Source organism: Canis lupus, chromosome X (genome assembly GCF_048164855.1).
Source record: "Canis lupus baileyi chromosome X, mCanLup2.hap1, whole genome shotgun sequence".
Taxonomy (NCBI): Eukaryota; Metazoa; Chordata; class Mammalia; order Carnivora; family Canidae; genus Canis; species Canis lupus.
In genome coordinates this window covers 27,912,480-27,939,242 of record NC_132876.1, presented here as the reverse complement: position 1 = coordinate 27,939,242, position 26,763 = coordinate 27,912,480, and the positions used below count along the sequence as shown (strand labels likewise).

The 26,763-nt window shown below is 36.0% G+C and overlaps 1 protein-coding gene and 1 non-coding gene across 4 annotated transcripts in view; one reads left to right on the top strand and one right to left on the bottom strand.

Annotated features, from left to right (window-relative positions):
- Positions 1-26,763, bottom strand: part of TENM1 (teneurin transmembrane protein 1) — a 795,125-nt gene that overhangs the window by 353,410 nt on the left and 414,952 nt on the right. The gene's annotated exons all lie outside the window — the stretch shown is intronic.
- Positions 1,864-1,970, top strand: LOC140628854 (U6 spliceosomal RNA). Its single transcript, XR_012026789.1, has one exon. It is a non-coding gene; the product is annotated as a U6 spliceosomal RNA (small nuclear RNA).

Genomic DNA, 26,763 nt, shown 5'->3' with positions numbered 1-26,763 from the left:
TCTTTTTAGGAGCAGCAGCTCAAGATGGAGAAAGGCATGGATATTCAGATGTTAAGACCTCTTCTGGCCTTCTGACTGAAATTATTTATATAGTGTCTTGTTGTCACAAAGATTATGGCTATGGATTTGCCATGAAAACACACCATATCAGATGAGATACTTTTTATAATCCTAAAGAAATAACTGACTTCAATGAATTTTAATCAACTCTTTTGGTGCCATGAAAACAAAACATTAGTCTACACACTCATTGTGAAGACATTACCAGCCTCATTTACCGCTTCTTAGTGTTATTATTCTTGGACCTCTCTGTTATTGTACCTTCTTGCTCACTTAATTAGTATGCAATGAAACCGGACTATCTAACAAAATTGTAAGAAAGTGAGATTGAAAATATTCTGAAGAGATGAATATTTTCTACTGTTTCAGAAGAAAATGTGATGTTTTAATGTCATACATGGTGCTCATTTTAGAGATGGCGAAGTGAAGGATCTAGTCCAAGGCCTTGGGTCCTATGGCATTGAACTGACTGACTGCTCCCACTCAGCCATCTCTCCTGGGATTCAAAGCAAACCACACCAACAGTGCTTCTATCACACTTGCCATTCATATTTATTGCAAACACTGAAGATAAAATTCTGTGACTGAATTAGCTATGTAACAACTTATAATAAAATCCATGTAATGGGTTACTTTATTTGTAAGCCCAATTCAACATGCTCATGCATGCATCATTAATTGCTTCCTTTTAATTCTCGGTAGCAAATATCCTCATTTCAGTAGTACTTATATAATGTATATGATACTTATTAACAGTCTTAACTTAGCTGGTTTATCATTTTATCCCATTGATCCTGAAAATATCAGAAGAGATTGCTTAATGGGCTTTCTTTAAAAAGACAACCGAGCAATTTATTTATGCTATTTTTCTATCTGCACATTAAAACCTAACCATATTTACTAATGAAGTACTATGGCTATAAAATAAATTCTCATTTTGTATAATTTGCATTCATGATGACCATCTATCTAGTCACAGAAAGTATCAAACTGGTTTTCAAATAAATGCTACTAAAATAAAATGGACTTCCTGAAACTGAGAGTCATGGATGGGGGCTTCCTTTTCTGAATACGTGCTGGAGTTTACAGCAATGGATAACAACGAAGATGGCTAAGGTTGTGTAGTCCAAGTGTCACTCAGTAAAACAGCTCTAATGTTTCGCTCTCTTATACAAATCCATAGTATAACACATCATGGTTATGCCAAAAATCTAAAGTCTCAAAACCCTAGGGATATTGGATCTGGGCTTTTAAAACGGTGAATTAAATTTTATTTTATATTTTGTGGATTTTTTTTTGTGGATTTTTGTAACTTGTTTTGCACCAATTACTATGTTCTTCATAACACAAACATTCTAATGTAATTTATATAGTACCTCCATTTGAAAGATCTGAAAATGTAAAAACAAACAAAAATAAACCCCTAACGATCTAAACATTGCAACAGAAGTTTGTTTGTATAGGAGTCTAATGACTACAAGTGTCTATCTGAACAATAGTGATTTTCTAAAATGACTTTTTAAGTGATTATTCATTATGTGGGGCAAAGGCAACAATGCACAGAGTGAAAAGGCAACCCACAGAATGGGATAAAATATTTTCAAACCATATATCTGATAAGGAGTTACTATCTAGAATATATAAAGAACTCTTAAAATTCAACAAGAGATAACCTGACTAAAAAATATGTAAAGGACTTGAGGAGACATTTCTCCAAAGAAGATATACAAATGACCAATAAGCATATTGAAAAGATGCATTAATATCCTCATGAAAATGCAAATCAAAACCATAACATATTCCGTGCTCGCTTCGGCAGCACATATACTAAAATTGGAACGATACAGAGAAGATTAGCATGGCCCCTGCGCAAGGATGACACGCAAAACCATAACATATTCCTGACACACATCAGGATGGCCACTATTTAAAAAAAAACAAAAACAGAAAATAAGATTTGGTGAGGATGTAGAGAAATTGCAACTTTGTGCATTGCTAATAGAAATGTAAAATGTTGAAGATCTTATGGAAAACCAGTATAAAGGTTCTTCAAAACATTAAAAAATAGAATTATCATATAATCTGGCAATTCTACTTCTGGGTATACATCCAAAATAACTGAAAATAAGATCTTGAAGATGTGCTTGCACATCCATGTTCATGGAAGCATTATTCACACTAGCCAATGGTGGAAGCAATGTCAATGTGCATTGATGGATGAATTGAAAAGGAAAACATGGTATATACATGCTATGGAACATTACTCAGCCTTAATGAATAAGAAAATTCTGTCATATGCTGCAACATGGATTGAACATTGAGGATATTATACATGAAATAAGCCAGTCACAAAAATACCATGTAGTTCTACTTATGTGAGGTACATAATCAAACTCATAGAGGAGGTGAATGGTGGCTTCCAGGGGCTAAGGGAAGGGAAACTGGGGGAACTGTTGTTCAATGGGAATAGTATTTTGGTTTTGCAAGATGAAAATTTTCGAGAGATCTCTTGCACAACGATGTGTATATAGTTAACAGTATTCCACTGTGCACTTAAAAATGGTTACGACGGGGGCACCTGGGTGGCTCAGTGGTTGAGCATCTGGCTTTGGCTCAGGGCATGATCCCGGGGTCCTGGGATTGAGTCCCCCATCAGGCTCCTCCTGGGGAGCCTGCTTCTCCCTCTGCCTATGTCTCTGCCTCTATTTCTATGTCTCTCATGAATGAATACATAAAATACTTAAAAAATGGTTACGATGGCACATTTTAAGTTATGTGTTCTTTAGCCACAATAGAAAAGTCATGCCATTCCTTCACTAATTAAGTATTTTACTTCAGTCATATGGTGATTGATAGTGCGATAATGTAGGTTAGTGACCTCAAAGTGTGGTCAAATCTAAGCATTATGAAAAGGGTGGGCAAATTATAATAGATGATTACATGATTATCATCATAAATCTTACTGGTAGCAAAAGAACTGTGAGATTCTCGGTCATTTATCCCTTAATGGGTAAGCATAGTTTTAATGCACTGAATTCGGTTAACATATACAGCCGATTCCTTAATTTATATATTGAAAAGAGAAAAGTGATTGCATTTGGAAATTTGGGGCTTTATCAAATGATTATAAAAGAAAGAAATGTACTTACTACTTGCCAAAATCTGGAGGTAATAAAATGATAAAGAGCCAACTGTCTTTATCAGACCAGGCTGTCATAACAAAATCCCATAATCTGAGTGGCTTTTTTTCTCACAGTTCTAGAGGCTAGAAGCTCCAGATCAAGGTGCCAGCATGGTCAGTTTCTGATGAAGGCTTTCTTTCTCATTTGCAAATGTCTGCCTTCTCACTGTATCCTCACATGACAGGGAGAGAGTGAAAGAGCAAATTCTCTGATGTCTCTTTTTTTAAGGGTACTAATCTTATCACGAGGGCTCTGCCCTCATGACTTCATCAAACCTAATTATCTCCCAAAGGCCCATCTCCACGTAGCATCACACTGGGGGTGAGTGCTTCAATAATATGAATTCAGGGGAGACACAATTCAGTACATAGCACTAGCATAGGCTTCAGTTGATTTGGGATAATATATTAACAGTAAATAAATATTTTCTAAGACTTGTGTTTTATTTTTACTTATTTTTTTATAAATTTATTTTTTATTGGTGTTCAATTTGCCAACATATAGAATAACACCCAGTGCTCATCCCATCAAGTGCCCCCCTCAGTGCCCATCACCCAGTCACCCCCACCTCCCGCCCACCTCCCCTTCCACCACCCCTGGTTCGTTTCCCAGAGTTAGGAGTCTCTCATGTTCTGTCTCCCTTTCTGATATTTCCCATTCATTTGAATAAAGGGGAAAGACTTGTGTTTTAAAAACTGGCTTATTTTCTACCATATCTTACATTATCATGTGTCATCTTTTCTAACACAGAGATGATTTTAAACTTTTTTCTCACTACACTTTACATACCACACTAAATGGCAAAATTTATGAACTAGCATTCCTTTAACAATTATTTTGCTCATTTGGAGTTAAAATATATAAACACTGTTATAATTAATCTTGAGAAGATCAGGTCTTAGACATTCTGAGTAAATGATTTTCTACTGTATTTAATTGCTCGCAGTTCCTGGACAGAGAGATGCAAATATCATTCCATTAATATACCGTTCCCATTATAAGATGTCATGTGTTATTGTGATGATATAGTTGCTAGGGCAATCCATAAATACATTTAAATTTAAGACAAGGAAAATGAAGCATGGAAAATTTGTTATTTGCACACAATCACATGGTCTGGCAAGGGCAGCACTTGTGATGAGGATGCCTTTACTTGCTGTCATAACCACTTTCCACCTTTATGTGAAATGGTCAGCATTATAGGTCTTTCAGAAAATAAACTATAGTGTGGACTAAGCAGAGCATTTTAAAAACACATCTGTGCGTATTCTTGATTGACTAACCCACATTGCAAAGATTACAGACGTCATTCTGCCTTTCAACTCTCTCTCCCCTTCCCCTAACATATGCGTTAACCTGGAAACTCACAAGAAACGTGGTGGTCTTCAGAGAAGAAGGTCTTACAGCTGCCATGGGGTAGTGTTAAGCACGTACCTATAAATACAACTGACTGGATGAGCAGGAAATAGTGAATGGTAGCAGACTTAAAAAAGAAAGAACAAGGGATCCCTGGGTGGCTCAGTGGTTTAGCAACTGCCTTTGGACCAGGGCATGATCCCTGGGATCAAGTCCCACAACAGGCTCCTTGTATGGAGCCTGCTTCTCCCTCTGCCTGTGTCTCTGCCTTTCTCTCTCTGTGTGTCTCTCACGAATAAATAAATAAAATCTTAAAAAAAAAAGAAAAGAAAGAGGGTACAGAATAGTCCATAAGGTTTCACAGAAAAGCTGACGGATACACAGGTGGGGGGAAAGGCCCAGGTAAAGGAGATCAGCTTGTTGATGGCTTCGAGAATGATGTATGGGAATGGCAGAGGCAAACAATGGAGTAAGAGACAGAACAGAAGACAACAGACATGCTAATGTTAATTTGCTACCTCCCCAACCCCAAAATGGTTATTCTCTAAACAAACATGTATAGACTGCTTATTAAGTGTTAGGGATGTTCTGTACCCAAGAATAATGGTGAAAGTGAATGTCACTGCTCTCAAAATCCCACAGTGGGGTGGGGGCCAGGGCATGGGGGACAGACATGAATATAATTAAGGAATATTTCATGACCCTAGTTTTAGTTGCATTTTTCAGGCACCAAGTCCATTTTTAAAATTTTTAATTTTTAAAATTTAATTTAATTTAATTTAAATTCAGTTAATTAACATATAGTGTATTATTTGTTTCAGAGGTAGAATTCAGTGATTTATCAGTGATACATAACACCCATTACACCCATTACATCATGTGTCCCCCTTAATGCCCATCACCCAGTGACCCTGTCCCTTCACCCCCTCTCCTCCAGCAACCCTGTTCATTTCCTATGCTTAAGTCTCTTATGATTTGTCTCCTTCTCTGATTATGTCTCATTTTATTTCTCCCTCCCTTCCCCTATGATCTTGCTTTGTTTCTTAAATTCCACATATAAGTGAGATCATATGATAATTGTCTTTCTCTGACTGACTTATTTTGCTTAGCATAATACCCTCTAGTTCTATCCACATCATTGCAAATGGTAAGATTTCGTTTTTGATGGCTGACTAATATTCCATTACATATATACCACATCTTCTTTATCCATCTGTTGATGGACATCTGGTCTCTTTCACAGTATGGCTATTGTGGACATTGCTGTTATAAACACTAGGGTGCGGGTGCCCCTTTGGATCACTACATTTGTATCTTTGGGGTCAATACCTAGTAGTGTAATTGCTGGGTCATAGAGTAACTCTATTTTCAACTTTTTGAGGAACCTCCATACTGTTTTCCAGAGTGGCTGTACCAGATTGCATTCCCATCAACAGTGTAAAAAGGTTTTCTTATCTCCATATCCTCGCCAATATCTGTTGTTTCCTGATTTGTTAATTTTAGCCATTCTGACTGGTGTGAGGAGGTGTCTCATTGTGGTTTTTTTAAGATTTTATTTATTTATTCATGAGAGACACAGAAAGAGAGAAAGGCAGAGACACAGGCAGAGGGAGAAGCAGGCTCCATGCAGGGAGTCCGACGTGGGACTCGATTGAGATCTCCAGGATCACACCCTGGGCTGAAGGCAGCACTAAACCGCCAGGCCATCAGGGCTCCCTGTCATTGTGGTTTTGATTTGTACTTCCCTGATGCCGAGTGATGTTGAGCAGTTTTTCATGTGTTTGTCTGTTGGCCACTTGTATGTAGTCTTTGGAGAAATTGTTCATGTCTTCTGCCTATTTCTTGACTAGATTTTTTATTCTTTGGGTGGTGAGTTTGATAAGCTTCTTTACAGACCTTGGATACTAGCCTTCTATCTGATAAGACATTTGCAACGCAAAGGAAACAGTCGACAAAACCAAAAGACATCCTACAGAATGGGAGAAGGTATTTGCAAGTCTGTTTATTTTTAGAAATATTTTCTTAGTATATCAAATCATTTTCCACCATGCATCTATTATAATGTTTTATACTGAACTAGCAGTATCTTGTTTTCCCACTTTGTAAATATTCTTAATCCAAGATTCTGAAAATAAATTCAATAAAACAAAATTACATGTTAAATCTTCAGACTGCATTTAAGAAAGCTTAATTTCATTATCACACACACACATACAGACACACACACACACACACACACACCCCTTCAAAAAGCTTAGAGTCAGTTGGAAAAAATAATGAGACATGAAGTTCTTTGTTTTCCTAGAAGGTTGCCTGCTATTCTCAGTAGACCTGCCACTACTAACTGCCACATCATTAATCTACATATAATCATTCCACAGATAGTCTAGGTTTCATGTGAAGACATGTCTTTCTAGAGTCACTTCTATGTGTGCTTTACAAGATGATTACTGCTATGGCAATAACTGAATTAGGTAACAGGCACAGAGATATCTCTTGGGTTTAGAATTAGTTTGGAATATTCTTGGATGTGGCTTCTCTTTCTGGAGGGCATTCAAAAGAAGCAAGAAGATACCTTTTTTATCCTGAGGATAAAAAGACTGAGGCTTTGTTGAGTCTTACTGTAATTATATCACCTTAGATTAGTTAGCCTCTATTTCCTGGAGAATTAGTAAGAAAAAAAAAGACTCTTGCTGGCATACCTTGACTACTTAACACATAACTGTTATTTGCAGAGTTTGGTTAAGCTTTGACCCAACATTTATCAAGGAATTTATGTTTTAAGCCCTTATTCATGTTACTCTATCAAAGGCAATCAAATTTTATCAGTGATTCTTTGTTTGCTCTTCTGCCTTCTATTAAGACTCTGAGATCCTCAAGACAGTATTTTCCAATGACAAATAAGTCTGCTACCCTGGAGAGGAAGGCATAGCTAGGTAGAAATGGGAAATGAACATAGTCAGATGACTATTGGGGGTGGCCTTTAAACCCAGGACAAGTTATTTTGATTTGAGAGCCATTTAGGTGTCTCTTCGTGCTGCTGTAGGGCAGATGGAGGAGTAAGGGATTTGAGAAAAGATAATAGGGCAAGAAAGCTAATGAGGGGGTTGGGCTGCAATACCAGCATAGAGTGGTTAGGGATTACGCCAGTACTTGGTGACAGTGGCATACAAGTACCTGCCTCTGGTAACTTTATGTTTGTTTGTGCTTCTTTGTCTTGTCTCTCAACTTAATGATGAATTCTAAAGACAGGAAGTTTCTTATTCCATCAATCCACACAATGCCTAGTGCCATGCCTCACTGGATGATCTCGTCAATGGAGTGACAAATGTGTTCAGGTTTCTGCAAAATAAACCAAAGCAAAGGCCCCTGGAAGATATTTCAAAAGTATGCTTTGAACTGTTTCTGAAATTGGAAAATTAATTATACACATATATATAATGCATACATAATATTAGTATCAAAATTGTTACATAACATTCTGTGTTATATGTTATCATATAATATATAATATTGTATATTATATTTAATGTGTACAAATATGTTGAGTACATTAGAATTCATTTCAAAAGTTTGAAACTATACATTTGGGAGGTGAAAAGAACATGATTTTGCCCCAGTCTACCTTTTTATATTTCATTTTCTCCAGCTAAATTGCAATGTTTGCCATTCAAAAGACACAACTGGTGCTTTCCATCATTGAATCTTTATTTTCATACTTGACTTTTCACTCTGAATGTCCTTCCATCCCATCCCATACTCTGTCTACATCCCATTGCTCCTCTGAGGCCCAATACCAATGCTATCTCTTCCATTAAACATTCCTTGAAATTTAAATAAAGAAGCAACATTTTTCTCTTCTGACCACCTATGAACCTGTATTCCTCTTATGCTCTCAGCACCACCTCCTGAGACATATGAAGCTAGATGGCGGCAGGAAGAGAAGCAGATGGTCACATAAAATAGCAGATATGAGGCCAGTCACTGTGTCACATGAATAGCAGAACCCTAGGCTGGAGGGATATTCACAAACTTGTATGGCTGAGGTTTCTAGAGCTGGATTCATTTTCAATCTTTGGATATCACATTTATCATAAACCCTTATCACGTGGGCTAGTCTAAGTCTTTGATTCACACAACCAAAACAGCTTAACATTGATGCCTTGTATCTAAATACTTGTTTTACCTTCCCTAATAGAGTATAAATTCTTTGAAAGATAGTGCCCATGGCTTCTTCTTTATCATGGCGCCTATAGCACCAGCAGTGTGGCACACAGTCAGTGCTCAATAAATGCTTGCTGGAAGAATGGAGTAAACTGGAAAACTGATCATCAAATTATACTGAATTTCAGGTCATTTTTAGTGAGGCAAGAACCGAACACAGGCAGTTCATAATAATATTTTACTAAACATTGCTTTTTCAAATAAATGGCTTGCCTGTCTCCCTCTTCACTATTATAGATTTCTTCCTATTAGAGCTCTGCAAACGTGTTTATGACATATCTTTGCCAAAGGCTAACTTCAGCAGTGGCACCATGTATCATAAAAGATGTATCATATAAGCAAATTACACAATATGAAGCCATGCGTTCCTCCCATTATTTTAACAAGCATCTTCTCAGTTTAAAGGGTGGTGATCTGTATCAGGTTCTCTTCTGAGAGGCCAAAAATGTAAACTGTACTTGAACTAGTGTCACTGCTGTCTCTTATTCAGAATGGGAAACACTTTGTCAACCTTATTTTCAGATATATCTGGTGTGACTAGACACCCTCAAGGAAATTATTTTTCAGGAATGAATTTGAAGGATTAAAAGATTCAGCAAAGTCACATGAAACACATCACAATGAAGTATAGCTTCATTTTATGGATATCACTTCCTTATACCTATATAGTGTTTTATGGTTTGCAAAGCACTTTAAAATATCTCATTTGCTCCTCATAACAGGAGTCTGTGGGATAGACATCGAAGGCATCATCCTCACTTTGTATATCAAAAAATGGAGAAGTCAAGAGACATTACCAAGGTCACAGAGATTTTCAGTGATGAAAAGAAACCAGAAAAAGAACCCGTCTTTGAACTATTCTATTTATAACAAAGTTTTTTAAACTTCTGGCTCTGACCAATTGATGGGTCATGAAATTGATTTTGATTAGCATTTAAAAAATTAAATAGAATAGAATACATCATGGAGCATCAGCTCTACCATTTCACTTTCTAGTGAGATTAAGAATTTATTTAATAAAGGTAAGAATTAGTTCATGAAGCTTGTTTCAGTTTTGTCTATTATGATGCAAAATATATTTCAAACTCTGAAATGGTGAGAAAACTAAATGGGAAGTCATTGATCTATATAACATGTCACCCACTAAATTATAAAGTTGCCCAAAAGTAATTTATAATGACCAAATCTCCATGTTAATTGGTTTTAACATTAAAATAAATGTGGATACTGGGTCACAAATCAGGTCTTAACCGATACCAAAAGATTGGGATTGTACCCTGCATATTTTCAGACCATAATGTTTCAAAACCACAAGAAGAAGTTTGGAAAGATTTCAAACACATGGAGGTTAAGGACCATCCTGCTAAAAGATGAAAGGGTCAACCAGGAAATTAGAGAAGAATTAAAAAGATTCATGGAAATTAATGAGAATAAAGATACAACCATTCAAAATCTTTGGGATACAGCAAAAGCAGCCCTGAGAGGGAAATACATCGCATTACAAGCATCCATCCAAAAACTGGAAAGATCTCAAATACAAAAGCTAACCTTGCACCTAAAGGAGCTGGAGAAGAAACAGCAAATGAAACCTTCACCCAGCAGAAGAAGACAATTAATAAAGATTCGAGCAGAACTCAATGAAATAGAGACCAGAAGAACTGTAGAACAGGTCAGCAAAACCAGGAGTTGGTTCTCTGAAAGAATTAATAAGATAGATAAACCATTAGCCAGCCTTATTAAAAAGAAGAGAGAAAAGACTCAAATTAATAAAATCATGAATGAGAAAGGAGAGATCACTACCAACACCAAGGAAATACAAACGATTTTAAAAACGTATTATGAGCAGCTATATGCCAAATTAGGCAATCTAGAAGAAATGGATGCATTTCTGGAAAACCAAAAACTACCAAAACTGGAACAGGAAGAAATAGAAAACCTGAACAGGCCAATAACCAGGGAGGAAATTGAAGCAGTCATCAAAAACCTCCCAAGACCCAAAAGTCCAGGGCCAGATGGCTTCCCAGGGGAATTCTATCAAACGTTTAAAGAAGAAACCATACCTATTCTACTAAAGCTGTTTGGAAAGATAGAAAGAGATGGAGTACTTCGAAACTCGTTTTATGAGGCCAGCATCACCTTAATTCCAAAACCAGACAAAGACCCCACCAAAAAAGGAGAATTATAGACTAATATCCCTAATGAACATGGATGCAAAAATTCTGAACAAGATAGTAACCAATAGGATCCAATAGTACATTAAGAAGATTATTCACCATGACCATTTGGGATTTAACCCCAGGATGCAAGGGTGGTTCAACACTCCTAAAACAATCAATGCGATGGATCACACCAACAAAAGAAAAAAAAAAAAACATGTGACCTCAACAGATGATATTTTGTCAAATGCAGAGAAAGCATTTGACAAAATATAGCTTCCATTCCTGTTCAAAACTCTTCAGAGTATAGGGAGGGATGGAGGGAACATTCCTCAGCATCTTAAAAGCCATATACAAAAGTCCATGACAAATATCATTCTCAATGGGGAAAAATTGAGAGCCTTTCTCCTAGGATCAGAAACATGACAGGGATGTCCACTCTCACCACTGTTATTCAACATAGTACTAGAAGTCCTAGCCTCAGCAATCAGGCAACAAAAAGAAATAAAAGGCATTCAAATTGGCAAAGAAGAAGTCAAACTCTCCCACTTCGCAGAGGACACAATACTGTACATAGAAAACCCAAAAGACTCCACCCCAAGATTGCTAGCACTCAGACAGCAATTCAGCAATGTGGCAGGATACAAAATCAATGCCCAGAAATCAGTGGCATTTTGATACCCTAACAATGAGACTGAAGAAAGAGAAATTAAGGAGTCAATCCCATTTACAATTGCACCCAAAAGCATAAGATACCTAGGAATAAACCTAACCAAAGAGGTAAAGGATCTATACCCTAAAAACTACAGAACACTTCTGAAAGAAATTGAGGAAGACACAAAGAGACGGAAAAATATTTCATACTCATGGATTGGAAGAATTAATATTGTGAAAATGCTACCCAGGACAATTTACACATTTAATGCAATCCCTATCAAAATACCACAGACTTTCTTCAGAGAATTGGAACAAATCATCTTAAGATTTGTGTGGAATCATAAAAGACCTGAATAGCCAGGGGAATATTAAAAAAGAAAACCATAGCTGGGGGCATCACAATGCCAGATTTCAGGTTGTACTACAAAGCTGTGGTCATCAACACAGTGTGGTACTGGCACAAAAACAGACACATAGATCAATGGAACAGAATAGAGAATCCAGAAGTGGACCCTGAACTTTATGGTCAACTAATATTCGACAAAGGAGGAAAGACTATCCACTGGAAGAAAGACAGTCTATTCAATAAATGGTGCTGGGAAAATTGGACAGCCACATGCAGAAGAATGAAACTGGGCCATTCTCTTACACCATACACAAAGATAAACTCAAAATGGATGAAAGATCTAAATGTGAGACAAGATTCCATCAAAATTCTAGAGGAGAACACAGGCAACACCCTTTTTGAACTCGGCCATAGTAACTTCTTGCAAGATACATCCATGAAGGCAAGAGAAACAAAAGCAAAAATGAATTATTGGGACTTCATCAAGATAAAAAGCTTCTGCAAAGCAAAAGAAACAGTCAACAAAACTAAAAGACAGCCTAGAGAATGGGAGAAGATATTTGCAAATGACCTATCAGATAAAGGGCTAGTATCCAAGATGTATAAAGAACTTATTAAACTCAACAGCAAAGAAACAATCAAATCATGAAATGGGCAAAAGACATGAATAGAAATCTCACAGAGGAAGACATAGACATGGCCAACAAGCACATGAGAGAACGCTCCATATCCCTGGCCATCAGGGAAATAGAAATCAAAACCACAATGAGATAACACCTCACCCCAGTGAGAATGGGGAAAATTAACAAGGCAGGAAACCACAAATGTTGGAGAGGATGTGGAGAAAGGGGAGCCCTCTTGCGCTGTTGGTGGGAATGTGAACTGGTACAGCCCCTCTGGAAAACTGTGTGGAGGTTCCTCAAAGAGTTAAAAATAGAGCTACCCTACGACCCAGCAATTGCCTTAGTGGGGATTTACCCCAAAGATACAGATGCAGTGAAACACCGGGACACCTGCACCCCGATGTTTCTAGCAGCAATGTCCACAATAGCCCAACTGTGGAAGGAGCCTCGGTGTCCATCAGAAGATGAATGGATAAAGAAGATGTGGTCTATGTATACAATGGAATATTACTCAGCCATTAGAAATGACAAATACCCACCATTTGCTTCGACGTGGATGGAACTGAGGGTATTATGCTGAGTGAAATAAGTCAATTGGAAAAGGACAAACATTATATGGTCTCATTCATTTGAGGAATATAAAAATTAGTGAAAGGGAATAAAGGGAAAGGAGAGAAAATGAAAATATCAGTGAGGGTGACAAAACATGAGAAACACTTAAGTCTGGGAAATGAACGAGGGGTAGTGGAAAGGGAGGTGGGCAGGGGGTTGAGGTGACTGGATGACGGGCACTGACGGGGGCACTTAGCAGGATGAGCACTGGGTGTTATGCTAAATGATGGCAAATTGAACTCCAATAAAAAATTTAAAAAATAAATTAAATAATTGTGGATACTAAAAATATATTTTCTGGCAATCCTCGAGTTAGTTACAAATTATGTAGAGTAATTTCATTGTTTGACCTCTCTTAAGAGTTCTACTTGAATATTATATTTAAAAATTTAGGGTTTCTACATAGGTACAACACTGGTTTTATTCCTGCTTTTATGGGGAAAAATGCTAATCATGCTTTATAATGAAATTATCTTAGAAAATATTTACCTGACTTAAATATATTCAGGGGAATATAGAAAACACTGACTATAGATAACACCTTGAAAGTAAAGCATTGGATTTTTATAAAATATATCTGATGTCTCCTGGAATTTATTAACAACTTATTTAATTTATATATTATCATGAATACTCAGAATAAGTAAACCATTCTCTTTTTTTTAATTTTTTTTAATTTTTTTTATTTACTTATGATAGGCACACAGTGAGAGAGAGAGAGGCAGAGACACAGGCAGAGGGAGAAGCAGGCTCCATGCACCGGGAGCCCGATGTGGGATTTGATCCCGGGTCTCCAGGATCGCGCCCTGGGCCAAAGGCAGGCGCCAAACCGCTGCGCCACCCAGGGATCCCCCAACCATTCTCTTAATTACAATTAATGCACTGGCTATTCATTGCCAATAAGATATAGTACGAAATTCTTAATAGGGCATATAAATGGCTGCAGCTTTATCTCCCATCCTTCCACGTCACATAGGTCATGCACTTTCATGTCTCCAAGTCATTATGTGTACTTCCTTTGCTTAGATGCCATTGCCTCCCACCTTCCTCAGTGAAGCTGGGTCTTAAAGGATAAACAGAAGTCTTCTAGGCAATGTTACCTCCTCTGTGATGGCTTCATCCATTTCTTTTCTGTGTTCTCACATAATTTATTACAGTTATCAGAGATCTCACAACATTATAATTATTTTTTGTGCAAGTTTCCTTAGGTAGGCAGTGAGGTGCTTGAGAGTGAAGTCTCTATATTACTCATCTTTGAATTCATGGTGCCCAACACAATGCCTGGGTAGTAACAGGTACCCAGTTCTTTGCTAAATACATGAGATATATTTTTTTAGTTGAAGGGACATTGGCAAATGTAAAACATACATCAAGGAATTCACATGAGGTCACAAGAATTTCTATGTATGTATATATGTATCTACTCTTTTTCACACTGAAAGCTTTATTTTTTTAAAAAATGTCTGATTATTAAAATACTAATTTAGAATTTTGATGGATTCTTGTCTCACATTTAGATCTTTCATCCATTTTGAGTTTATCTTTGTGTATGGTGTAAGAGAATGGTTCAGTTTCATTCTTCTGCATGTGGCTGTCCAATTTCCGAGCACCATTTATTGAAGAGACTGTCCTTTTTCCAGTGGAGAGTCTTTCCTGCTTTGTCGAATATTAGTTGACCATAGAGTTGAGGGCCCATTTCTGGGTTCTCTATTCTGTTCCATTGATCTATGTGTCTGTTTTTGTGCCAGTACCACTCTGTCTTGATGATCACAGCTTTTTAGTACAACTTGAAATCCGGCATTGTGATGCCCCTGGCTTAGTTTTCTTTTTCAATATTCCCCTGGCTATTTGGGGTCTTTTCTAATTCCACACAAATCTTAAGATGATTTATTCCAACTTTCTGAAGAAAGTTCAGGTATTTTGATAGGGATTGCATTGAACGTATAAATTGCCCTGGGTAGCATAGACATTTTCACAATATTACTTCTTCCAATCCATGAGCATGGAATATCTTTCCAAATCTTTATGTCTTCCTCAATTTCTTTCAGAAATGTTCTGTAGTTTTTAGGGTATAGCTCCTTTAGCTCTTTGGTTAGGTTTATTCCTAGGTATCTTATGCTTTTGGGTGCAATTGTAAATGGGATTGACTCCTTAATTTCTCTGTCTTCAGTCTCATTGTTAGTGTATAGAAATGCCACTGATTTCTGAACATTATATGGTTTCACTCATACGAGGAATATATAAAATAGTGAAAGGGATTATAGGGGAAAGGAGAGAAAATGAGTGGGAAAAGTCAGAGAGGGTGACAAAACATGAGAGACTCCTAACTCTGGGAAACGAACAAGGGTTAGTGGAAGGGGAGGTGGGTGGGAGGATGGGGTGACTGGGTGACGGGGACTACAGAGGGCACTTGATGGGATGAGCACCGGGTGTTATATTATATGTTGGCAAATCAAACTCCCATAAAAAATACAAAAAACTAAAATAAAATACTAATTTAGGGGTAGAAAATTCTCTTTATATATATTTATTCTGTGGTCCATACATTAGCAAAAGAACTAGCTGATTTGGTCTGTTCAAGCTAATACTTAATCAAACTGCTGACATTGTCTTATCTGATTATGTGCATGATACAGACCAAGGCATTTTTATTTTCCCAGAGGCTGAGATGATAGTTTAGAGATATAGCCTACATGATAGAATTTTCCCTCTATATTTTAGTCATCACTGTATTAAAGAAAAAAATACAAGATAAGGAATTTTTTATTGATAGCTGGGTCATTTCAATATTTTGTGATATGGTGCTATTAACATTTCATTTATATTCCTATAGGCTTTTCTCCTCACTGTTTCAGCTAATAGAGTTTGAAGTCCCAATGTGTCTATCACTCCTTTGAGAGATTTTTTTTTAATTGTTGTTCTGAAAACACATCACTAACTTTCTCAACAGATAAAACAGAGGAACCACAGCTGGAGAAGTATGAACATCAATTTACCCTTCATAGCACATAAAATTATACTATGATTGTAGAGGAAGGCAATATTTAATTGACAGATATTCTAATACATAAATGTATTAGGACACCATCTGTTTGAGTGCTCTACTGTGTATATCTATGCTACAAAATATTTTCAAAAAATATATGGTAGGCTAAGGAGTCCTAATTCACATGTAAATCTGGGAGAGAAGTATTTTTATTTTCTTGATTTGAATTCTTCACACATTTCTCTCTTGTATTACAGTTGACTATTTACATGTTTAACCTTCAATTAAATAGTAAGCTTAGGATAGCATCCAAATCTTATTCATCTCCAGATTCCACAGTGGTCAATGCTGTGTTGACACATAAGAAGTGTTCAGCAAATGTTTATTGGGAAAAGAAATGAATATATTATTAAAACCCTGATGTTTTGAACATTTCCCCGAGGAGCCATTTGATGTTTTCTCCTGTGTTAAAATTCCACAAAGATAAAAACCTCACAACTTCTTTCTTTGCTTTTGAAGAAAACATGGCAGGGATGGCAGCAGGTGAAGTTGGATTATTTTTAAATACAAGACAATCTTTCATAGCATTCTAACACTTTGGCTTCTTTGTGTGAAACATTTAAACCAAAGGTAAAAAGTTCAGTAAAATATCTGAATTTGTATCTTCAACTAAAAATCAAACTGCAGGATAGTAGGAAACATCTAGGTGATTAATCCATTCACATGTTCAGTATTACATTGTTAGAGCCTCAAGAGTCTAAATGTTGGCTATTGCTTTCAGGTTATTTGTGGAAATCACAATTGGCTTCCCTGTCTTTTTTTTATTTTTGTGACCCAGTTTGTTTTTTTCTTCCCTTTTAAAAAAATTTAAATTCAATTTGCCAACATACAGAATAACACCCAGTGCTCAGCCCATCAAATTTCCTCCTTAGTGCCCATTACCCAGTTACCCCATCCCTCCACCAACCTCCCCTTCTGCAACCCTTTATTTGTTTCCCAGAATCAGGAGTCTCGCAGGGTTTGTCTCCCTCTCTAATTTTTCCCACTCATTTCCCCTCCTTTCCCTTATAATCCCTTTCACTATTTCTTATATTCCACATATGAGTGAGACCATATAATGATTGTCCTTCTCTGATTGACTTATTTCACTCAGCATAATACCCTGTCTTTTCATTTAAACTTTAGGGTAACTGAGGATTCATTGTTGTTTTATATTTTGAGATGTTAGGTCATGTATATTTTTCTTTTTCTTTTTTTTCAGAGCTTTGTCTTCTAGGTTATTAAAATGCCTCTTAAATAGCTTTTTTGATAATAATAGAAATTATGCTTATCTAATATTAAATAAAACCATGACAATAACACATAAAGAAGCAATCAGCAAAACGTACTTTGTCATCTGATTCTAACAAAGTATTTTTAATGAGTGCACATCTATTTAAAGAATCCTCAAGATGCTGTAATTATTATTCATTTTCTAGAATTGTTTCACCATGAAGCTTTATGCTTCTATGGGGACTTTAATGTTTATGTTTTGTGACGGCTGCATTGACTATTAAAAAGCAATTTGGCTGACATTTTAGGTCTTTTGTTGCCAGTTTTAATTGGATTGTTCATCAAGCATCAACTCCCCCGTTAACTGCAAAAATTTCAGGCCAACGTCAGTTTACAGTAATGACTATTTAATGATTTTATCCTGTCAGTATGCAAGTTTCGTATAGATATATGCATGATTAGTTTCATATCAAGACCTGTAATTAAATAATTGAAGCTTAAACAGAATGGATATCAAACATGAACACATATTTAATAAAGACTCAGAAGCTTATCAAAATACTGATTAGCAATTAAAGTTAGTTTTAAGTTCATCTGTGTTAGTACACTTATGATATCTTTAAAAATATTTATATAATGTTTTTGCCCAAAGTTAAAAGAGCTTCTCTTTAGCACAGCGGTAAATACAGGTTTTCAAAAGGTAATTTATATCTAATGTGCACCTAACTGCCTGAGTAAGAAAACCCATTTTAACTATTATTTTAATTGAAAAAAAAATAGCCAAAACAGAAAACCCTAGAGTAGCAATAAATACTTTTATCAATCAGATAAAATTCTAGTCCTTAAGAAGCTGACTTAATTGAATCACTATATTGTATACATGAAACGAATGTAACACTGTATGTTAACTACACTGGAATTAAAATAAAAAGTTGACTTATATATGCCCATACTATGTGGTCACCCAGTTCATGTCATACAATGTTAGAACTGGAAAGTATCTTGGTGACCATCTATTTTCACTTCCTTATTTTACAATATTGAAGTCCACATGAGTTAAAGGACTTGCTTAAGGTCACATAGCTGGTTCATAGTAGACTCAAGAAAAAATCTAGGTCTACCTTGTAAACTTATATATTCTTGGGGAATCAGAGGGTAAATCAGTCTTTTATGTATTGGTAAATTCCTTTTCTCTGTATTCCATTAAATTCACATTTCAAAACTAAAAACAAGCAAGGAAAAATAAAATAAGATGAAAATAGAGAGGGAGGCAAACCCCAAGAGAAACAAACTGAGGGTTGTTGGAGGGGCGGTGGGTGGGGGATATAATAATTGGGTGATGGGCATTAAGGAAGGCACTTGGTGGAATGAACACTGGGTGTTATATGCAACTGATAAATCACTAAATTGTACTCCTGAAACTAATATTACTCCATTTGTTAACTAAATTGAATTTAAAGAATTAAAAAACCCCAAACCTATATATAGAGTTATACACTAAGAAGCTTTATTTTCTCTTCTTTGCCCCTCTACCTCATTCCTCCTCCAGCCCCTGTAGGTAAACATTTTTACTAGTTTCTTATTCGTCTTTCCAATATTCTTCTTACCTATATACAACATATGAATATACACTATTATTTTCCCCCTTTCCATATGCAAAATATGGTATACCACATACACATTTTTACACCTTGCTTTTTTCCCCTTAAAGATACATCTTAAGATTGTTCCACATCAGTGCATAGAAATCTTCCTTGTCATTTTTTCTTGTAAGCTGCATAGTATCCCCTTGAATGGATATAAAATTTAGTTAATGTGTTTGGCAAATTATTAACAACTATTGGTTGGCTGGTGCACCTGGGTGTCTCAGTGGTTGAGTGTCTGCCTTTGGCTCAGATTATGATCCTGGGGTCCTGGGATTGAGTCTCACATCGGGCTCCCCCAAGGGAGCCTGCTTCTCTCTCTGCCCATGTCTCTGTGTCTCTTGTGAATAAATACATAAAATCTTTTAAAAGCCCAACTATTTGAAAATGTTTTTGATGCTAAAGATCATTTCATTCTACCCATAAGAAGCATTTATCTATATAACGGAAATGTAAAAAATGTAGATATTAAGGTAAAGGCTAAATCTTAGTGTAGTGTGCATAGTAGTGAAGAACAACTAGAAAGACCATTACTTTCTCTTTGATTTAAAGTCCTAGTCTTAAAGCTCATTGCATAATTAAGATGTTTTCCAGGATTTACTGGTATGGGTAAGTAAAAATATATGCTATAATGAAAACGTTCGTAAGGCAGCACATAAGGCAGCACGTAGAAATTTTTACTTCTATGCTTTTTCAAAATCTTTCCATCTTCAGTCTAAATAGATCATACTACTTGCCTCCTGCTCATGGTAATCCACATTTACCTTGCATTTTAAAATAGTTGCATTTCGCATTGGAATGGAAGGCCTGCCAATGTTGCAATAGCATACTGCAAGACAATAGGGAGACAGACCAATTAAGGTAGAAGCAGATTTCTTATTAAATGACAGCTCCCAGATTCCCATTTCATGAAACATGTACTCCTGCCACATGCCAAATTCCCATTAACTTCAAGAAGGAATTATGCAGAGAAGAAATATGTAGGCTGAAGAGGGCAGGATAAATTAGTCCAGAGCAATCCTTAAATGTCAGTTTAAAATGCAGTGACTGCTTTAAATTAGGTGTAGTCATGTTGTTTGGATTGAATATTATCCACTCACCCCCTGTCTCTGACCATATCTTCAAAATGAATGGGGCAAAAAATTGCTTGAAATAGAGAAGAGACATGAACAGCTCGATTTGGAATTGTAAGTTAAAATGGAATTCAAAGGTGTGAGTCATGAAAATGTAACAATTCCTTAAAGGAAACAGCTTAAGAGAAAGAAACTGTATTTTCCCTCAGCATATACAATATTCACACTTAAGAAAATGACTAGAAATATTTTTTAAATTTTAGTAATTCAATCTAATTCAGAAAGTCAAATTTTATTAATTGTGAAGTGAAAGTCATACTTAAAGTATAAACATGTGATAATTACCTTCAGGTGCACTGCATGAATGTTACTACTACCAATGTCCTATAGAATCCCTTATGGTCACCAGTTTAAAAAAAAAAGCAATAAAAATGCCAATTGTAGTCTCATTGCTTTTAACATGTGTAAAATAGTTTATGCTCTTAAGCAGGTGAAACAAACTGTCTACAATCTTCATAGTACCCTTTTCATGGGACATCTCAGGGTAAGTTTCAGTTTAGCTCTGTCAATATGAAAATGAGTTTCAAAATTATGAAATTTTGCTTATTAAATTAACTAAAAAATTGTCCCTTAAATGGCATACAAAAGATGTAAACATTTTTAAAAGCAATTCTCTAATTTATAATAGCTACTTGGTAGCCATTTGAAATCTCTTTTATAGAAGCTCTAAAGGAATATTACAACATACTATAAAGAACATTTTTATTCAAAAGTTGATGTTGAAAAGTTATGTGATATATGTCATTCTCTGTCAATTACATAAAAAAAAAATGAGCCTATTTTTATTTCTGTGAATTAGAGGGACATGAGTTTACATGAACATTTGCCATTAGATGGGACTTTCATCTGTGATAATAATCTAGCAACTGACTTCCTTTCATCCAGTTTTATAGGACTCAGGAACAAAAACCTTCTTAAGAGAAGTAACTGTTGGGGTGCCTAGGTGGCTCAGTTGGTTAAGCATCCAACTCTTGATTTTTGCTCAGGTCATGATCTCAGGGTTGTGGGATCAAGCCCTATGTTGAGGCTCTATGTTGGGCTTGGAGCCTGCTTGAGATTCTCTCTCTCTCCCACTCCCACTGCCACCTCTCTCAAAAGGAAAAAAAAGGAAAAGGAAAGTAACTCTTTACTGACAAAATAAAACCATGTAACTTACACAACTAGTCAGCTGGGTCACAGCAGATTATTTCCTCACTGTTTCCTAGTAGATGATTGAAAACAGGTAATATTAGAGCAATTTCCTTGAAACAATGGCCTATGCTAAAAAAAAAAAAAAAAGAGCAACATGCCTTTCTAGTACTCTTTAAAAAAGACCTCTCCTTTTCTTTCAGTGACAGAATGGTAAGCTTGTTCAAAACATTTTCTAGCATCTTGATGCCTAGTATGTCTGCAACCTCTTGCAGCTGCCCCGGAAGCACTACAGTTTTCTCTAAAGTCGGAGATATCAACACTTTTTTCTACTACTATCATGATTTCTTAAACTATTAAGAAAAGGTATATTGATGCCAAGCTAAATTTGATGCTTGGAAATCAAACTAGAGAGACACAGTATAGAGAAGGAACTAATAATTCAGTTCCTGGAAATAATAGTGGACTAGAAAACCTAAAACCTTTTACACTACAAAGTACCTGAAATGCTAGGTGAACATATCATTTATCTTTTTAAATGAAGAATGGCACTCAGAAGCTAAAAAAAACAAAAACAAAAACAGACAAACAAACAAAAAAACCCCAGAAGCCAAGCAAGGTAGCAAGGTGGGAATTCTAAATAAGAATGGCATGCCCAGGAGTTGATATAGTAGCTCCTTTGCAAGTGGGTAATATAGAAACACGGGTTTTTAAGGCTAAGGTGAAAGAAGCAAGACACAAGGATTTGAGTTATCCCAAGGCAGGAAGTTGCAACTGAGACCTGCCTATGTTGCTTATATATGGACCTTTAGAATACCGCACTTCAGAAAAGGGTATAGTAGAAAAAAATCTGCCCATTGGCTCAAGGGACAAAAAAGAATTCTGTCTGTTCTGGACTGGGCTCTGGGAAAAAACAATAAAAAAATCATTCGTGAAAATACGTAAGTTTGGATGTAGCTCATACATTGAATTAGAGTTGAGTTTACACGTTCTGTGTGGTCTAGTGTTTACCAATATGAGACATTCGTATGGAAGTATCTGGACACCTTGGTGGAGGCACCTATTAACAAGATCATAATCTAAAGTTAAAAATTATCTGAGGAGACAGTCCACTTTAACCAAAGTCAACACACAGAATAAACGATAACATTAGGTCCTTGAGAACACCAGGTAATAGTGCCATTGTTTAGAGACCATAAAAAAGCATATTTAAAATGGCCAAAGGAAGAATGTAAAACGTAACAACAAAACAGTATTTGTAAAGAAAAAAAATCATGTAGACTTTAAAAAGAATAAGAAGTTAAAACTGAAAAATATAAAATCAAAATGCAAAACTCAATGGAAAATAACACAAACAGCAAGTTAAGTTGCAAGTAAGGCACAAACAAAACAAGAACTAGTGAACTTGAATGAGTATCTGGAGAAATTACCCAGAATGTAGTGCAGACAGATGAAGAGATTAAAAATCTAAAAGATAGAGTAAGGGCCATAGAAGACAGAATGACATAATACAATACAGATCTAATAAAAATTCTAGAAGCAGAAAATAAAGAAGATAGGAAGAAACAGTGATGACTGAGAATTCTCCAAGATTGATTAAAGAATCAAAAATGAGATTGTGATAAAATTCTCAGATTCAGGGAGCACAACCCCCAAGCAAGATAAATAAAAGTAAACCCACACATTAAGAACATCTGAGGCAGCCATGAAAATATACCACTGGATCTGCTATGGGTGCATAGTTGACTATCAGCCCCAATCCCTGCCTTTCTGAATTCACTACTAGGTCCACCCTAAGGCCAGATTCCTTGTGGTCTACTCCCACCCAATGGCTAAACATGGTTTGGGTATTAAAATATTCTATTCCTGCATGATGAGGAAGTGTTTTAATGGTAATTTTGGTTCTAGGACTCTCCATCAGCCTGGCCAAAACTTTCTTGGATCTGCATAGTAGTTTGAAACTCCTCCTACCTATTTTTCCTCCCCCATAGATGTCAGAACCTGAAGATTCTGCCTGTTTTCTCCTGTTCCCTCTCTTTTATCCTTCAGACAGTCTTCCAAAACACTCGCCCATCCAATCTCATCTTGGCACATGCTTCTTGAATGATGTGAATTAGCACAACATCAAAGAGAAAGAGAGACTTAAAACAGCTAAATAGAAAGGGATTACCTATAATGGAACTATAATTAATTAGACTGACAGCAGATATCTCAATTACACCACAGGAGCTGTAAGATAATGTGTGGCAAGCACTGTTGATTGCCTATCCAATAGCCATTAACCTCTTTCACATTGCTAATAGAACCCTTAGTTGTTCAGGTATAAAAGATGTGCCCCACCCTGAGCTCCATTACTAGTCCAAGCAACTAGAATATTTCATTCTCCCTTGCTAGTGATTAGATTAGAAGATGGGCATGTCACCCAGTTCTGGATGAGAGGAAGTCTGAAAGACATTTCTGACAAAGATTATTCTATCTGATGTATACAGAGAGAGATGTAAGGAAAAATCTGGTTTTTTTTTTAAGCCTTTGGACATTGTCATTTTTAGGACATGATTTCGGAGCAGTTAGACATTTAGCAGTCATACCATAAAGAGTCACACAGAAGCTGATCCAGAGCTCTGATATATTGAGCTGCTCAACTGATCAACTCTGGTTCTGCCTAGGTCTGGATTGCATGTTATGACAGAAGAGTACATATTATTATTATTGTTTGAGCTATTATTTTGAATATTCTTGGTATATTTCTTGTATCAGAAAGGATTCTGATAGTTCATGAGGCAATATTTTCAAAATGCTTCGAGAAAAATGTCAATATGGGATTCCACATCTAGTGAATTTGTTAGTCAACAATGAGGGTGAAATGACAATTTCCTTTTTTTTAAAATTTTTTTTTAATTTTTATTTATTTATGATAGTCACACACAGAGAGAGAGAGAGAGAGAGAGAGAGAGGCAGAGACATAGGCAGAGGGAGAAGCAGGCTCCATGCACTGGGAGCCCGACGTGGGATTCGATCCCAGGTCTCCAGGATCGTGCCCTGGGCCAAAGGCAGGCGCCAAACCACTGCGCCACCCAGGGATCCCTGAAATGACAATTTCCTACAAGGATGGAGAATTTACCACCAACAGACCCTTTATGAAGAACTATGAGAGGATGCACTTAGGGAAGAATAAAACTGAATCTACAAGGAAGGACGGAACTGTAAAAAGGAATGGTGAGTAAAGTAAATGACAAAAACATGGGTAAATCTAAATGAGCACTGAATGCAGAAAACATAATTTTGTGTGTTAAGAGAAAATGGAACTAAAATAATCGATAATAATGACATGTAAGTGAAGAGAGGATGATCCATATGAAAGCATTCTAAGCTCCATTTATTGTCTTGGGAAGGGGTAGAGAAACCTATTAATTTTAGACTTCAAGCCAAATAAAGATGATAAAAATTTAAGATATCTCCTGAAATAACAGAACTAAAATGAATAGTTTCTATTAGAGGGAGAAAAAGAATAAAATAAAATCAATTCAATAGAGGGCAGTAAAAGATAAACATTTAAAAGTAGTGATTATGAGAGAATGAAAGAGTGAAGGCCATAGTCACTTCAAAACCTTAACCCCAGCTCTGCTACTCACTAGCTGGGCAACCCTGAATAAGTTACTAACTACTCTGTGCTTTCGTTCCTTCGACTTAAAATGAATAATAGATTCTATGTTATAGGAATTTCGCAAAGATTAATACATTAATCCACAGGAAGTATTGAGAATAGTGCCTGACACATGGTTAGCACTCAATAAATTATATCCATTATAGTCATTAATCACTGTTGTGAAAATACTGATTTTACCAGTGAACAGAATGTAAAAAATATGGTTTCTTTCAAAAACGTAATAAACTTTTCCATGACTATTGGCTGAACAGCATACCAAAAATATTTGTTTATGTGCACATTTTATTGCATTAAAGTTTTACAAAATCTGATGAGTGCATATTAAACTCAACTTTTTTCATTTGTCACAAATATTTCAGAACAGGAAAATAAAAGACAAAATAAATGGGAGATGGCAACAGAGCATAAGAAACGAATCAGGACATGCTGGAAATTAGATTGGATGGACATACAAATATTCTATTTCTTTCAGTAAGTTTTCTGATTCACTTTCAGCGATATGCTGCTAATTTGAAAATACGAAGCTCCTCTGTACAAAGGAGAAAAACAGAGAGGAGAGGGATCCAACCAAATGGAACTTTAAAGTTTATCCCCCTGCAGCTTCATCATCACCTCCACTTTTTCTTTTCATATCTTGGGCTTCCTTCCCCTTGAAATTTTGTTCAAATAAAGGATTCTGCAAATAAAGTCTGAGAACCATCCCTCCCGTTAGTGTTTTCCCTAGCCTTCTTGATGCTGAACTACACATTCCAGAACTTTCTGCATCTCCCTCAAATTATGGTTGTCACAACAGCTCCCTCTATGGGATGGCTTGATATCAGTATTGGTGCTTGATGCCTTTTAGTGATCTTATGTCTGGGTTCACTGAAGCTGCGCAATAGGGAGCTTCAAGTATTCTGTTTAATTTCCAATACCTTTCCTGATATCTGTTAACATTTAAAGTAAAGTGGTGTGGAATATTCTTTCTTATATTTATGAATTTGCTCATACAACTATATAATTAAATATTGAAATTCCATATAATTTAATATTGAAATACTTTAGTATTAAATTATAATTCTATATAATTTAATATTGAAATGTTTCAATATTAAATTATAATTTAATATTTAACTGAAACAGTTTAATATTGTATGAGTCTGTAAACTTTTCCCGTGAAGGACCAGATACTAAATATTTTAGGCTTTGCAGGTTATATGGTCTCTGTCTAATTATTCAACTCTACCATGTAGCACCAAAGTAACCATAGACAATATTTAAATGAATATGTGGCTGTGTTCCAATAAAACTTCATTTATGAAAACAGGCAGTGGGCCAGATTTGGCCCAGGGGCCATAGTTTGCTGACCCGTTGTATTGGCCTTGGTTTTCATTACCCGGTGGATTCATTTCACAAAACAGTGTTTTACTACCAGGATTATTTAATCATTCTCTTAAACTACAAAATGTTTTTGTTCCAGTAAGTGGGACTTTTGTTAAAAATTTGCTTTTGAGGCCTGAAAGAAATGTTGCCTTCATTTTTCAATATTCTGAAAGTACTTCAGCATAAGAGTCAAGGGGATGCGTTTATATTTCCAATATATTTAAAACCATAAAAAAAGTAAAAGAAGGAATTTCATCTGTCAATGTCTGTGAATTATATTCAACTCAATCATCTCCAGGAAGATTATTACAAATTTTGCATTTAAATTCAAAGATAGCAACTAATCTGCTTTTAAT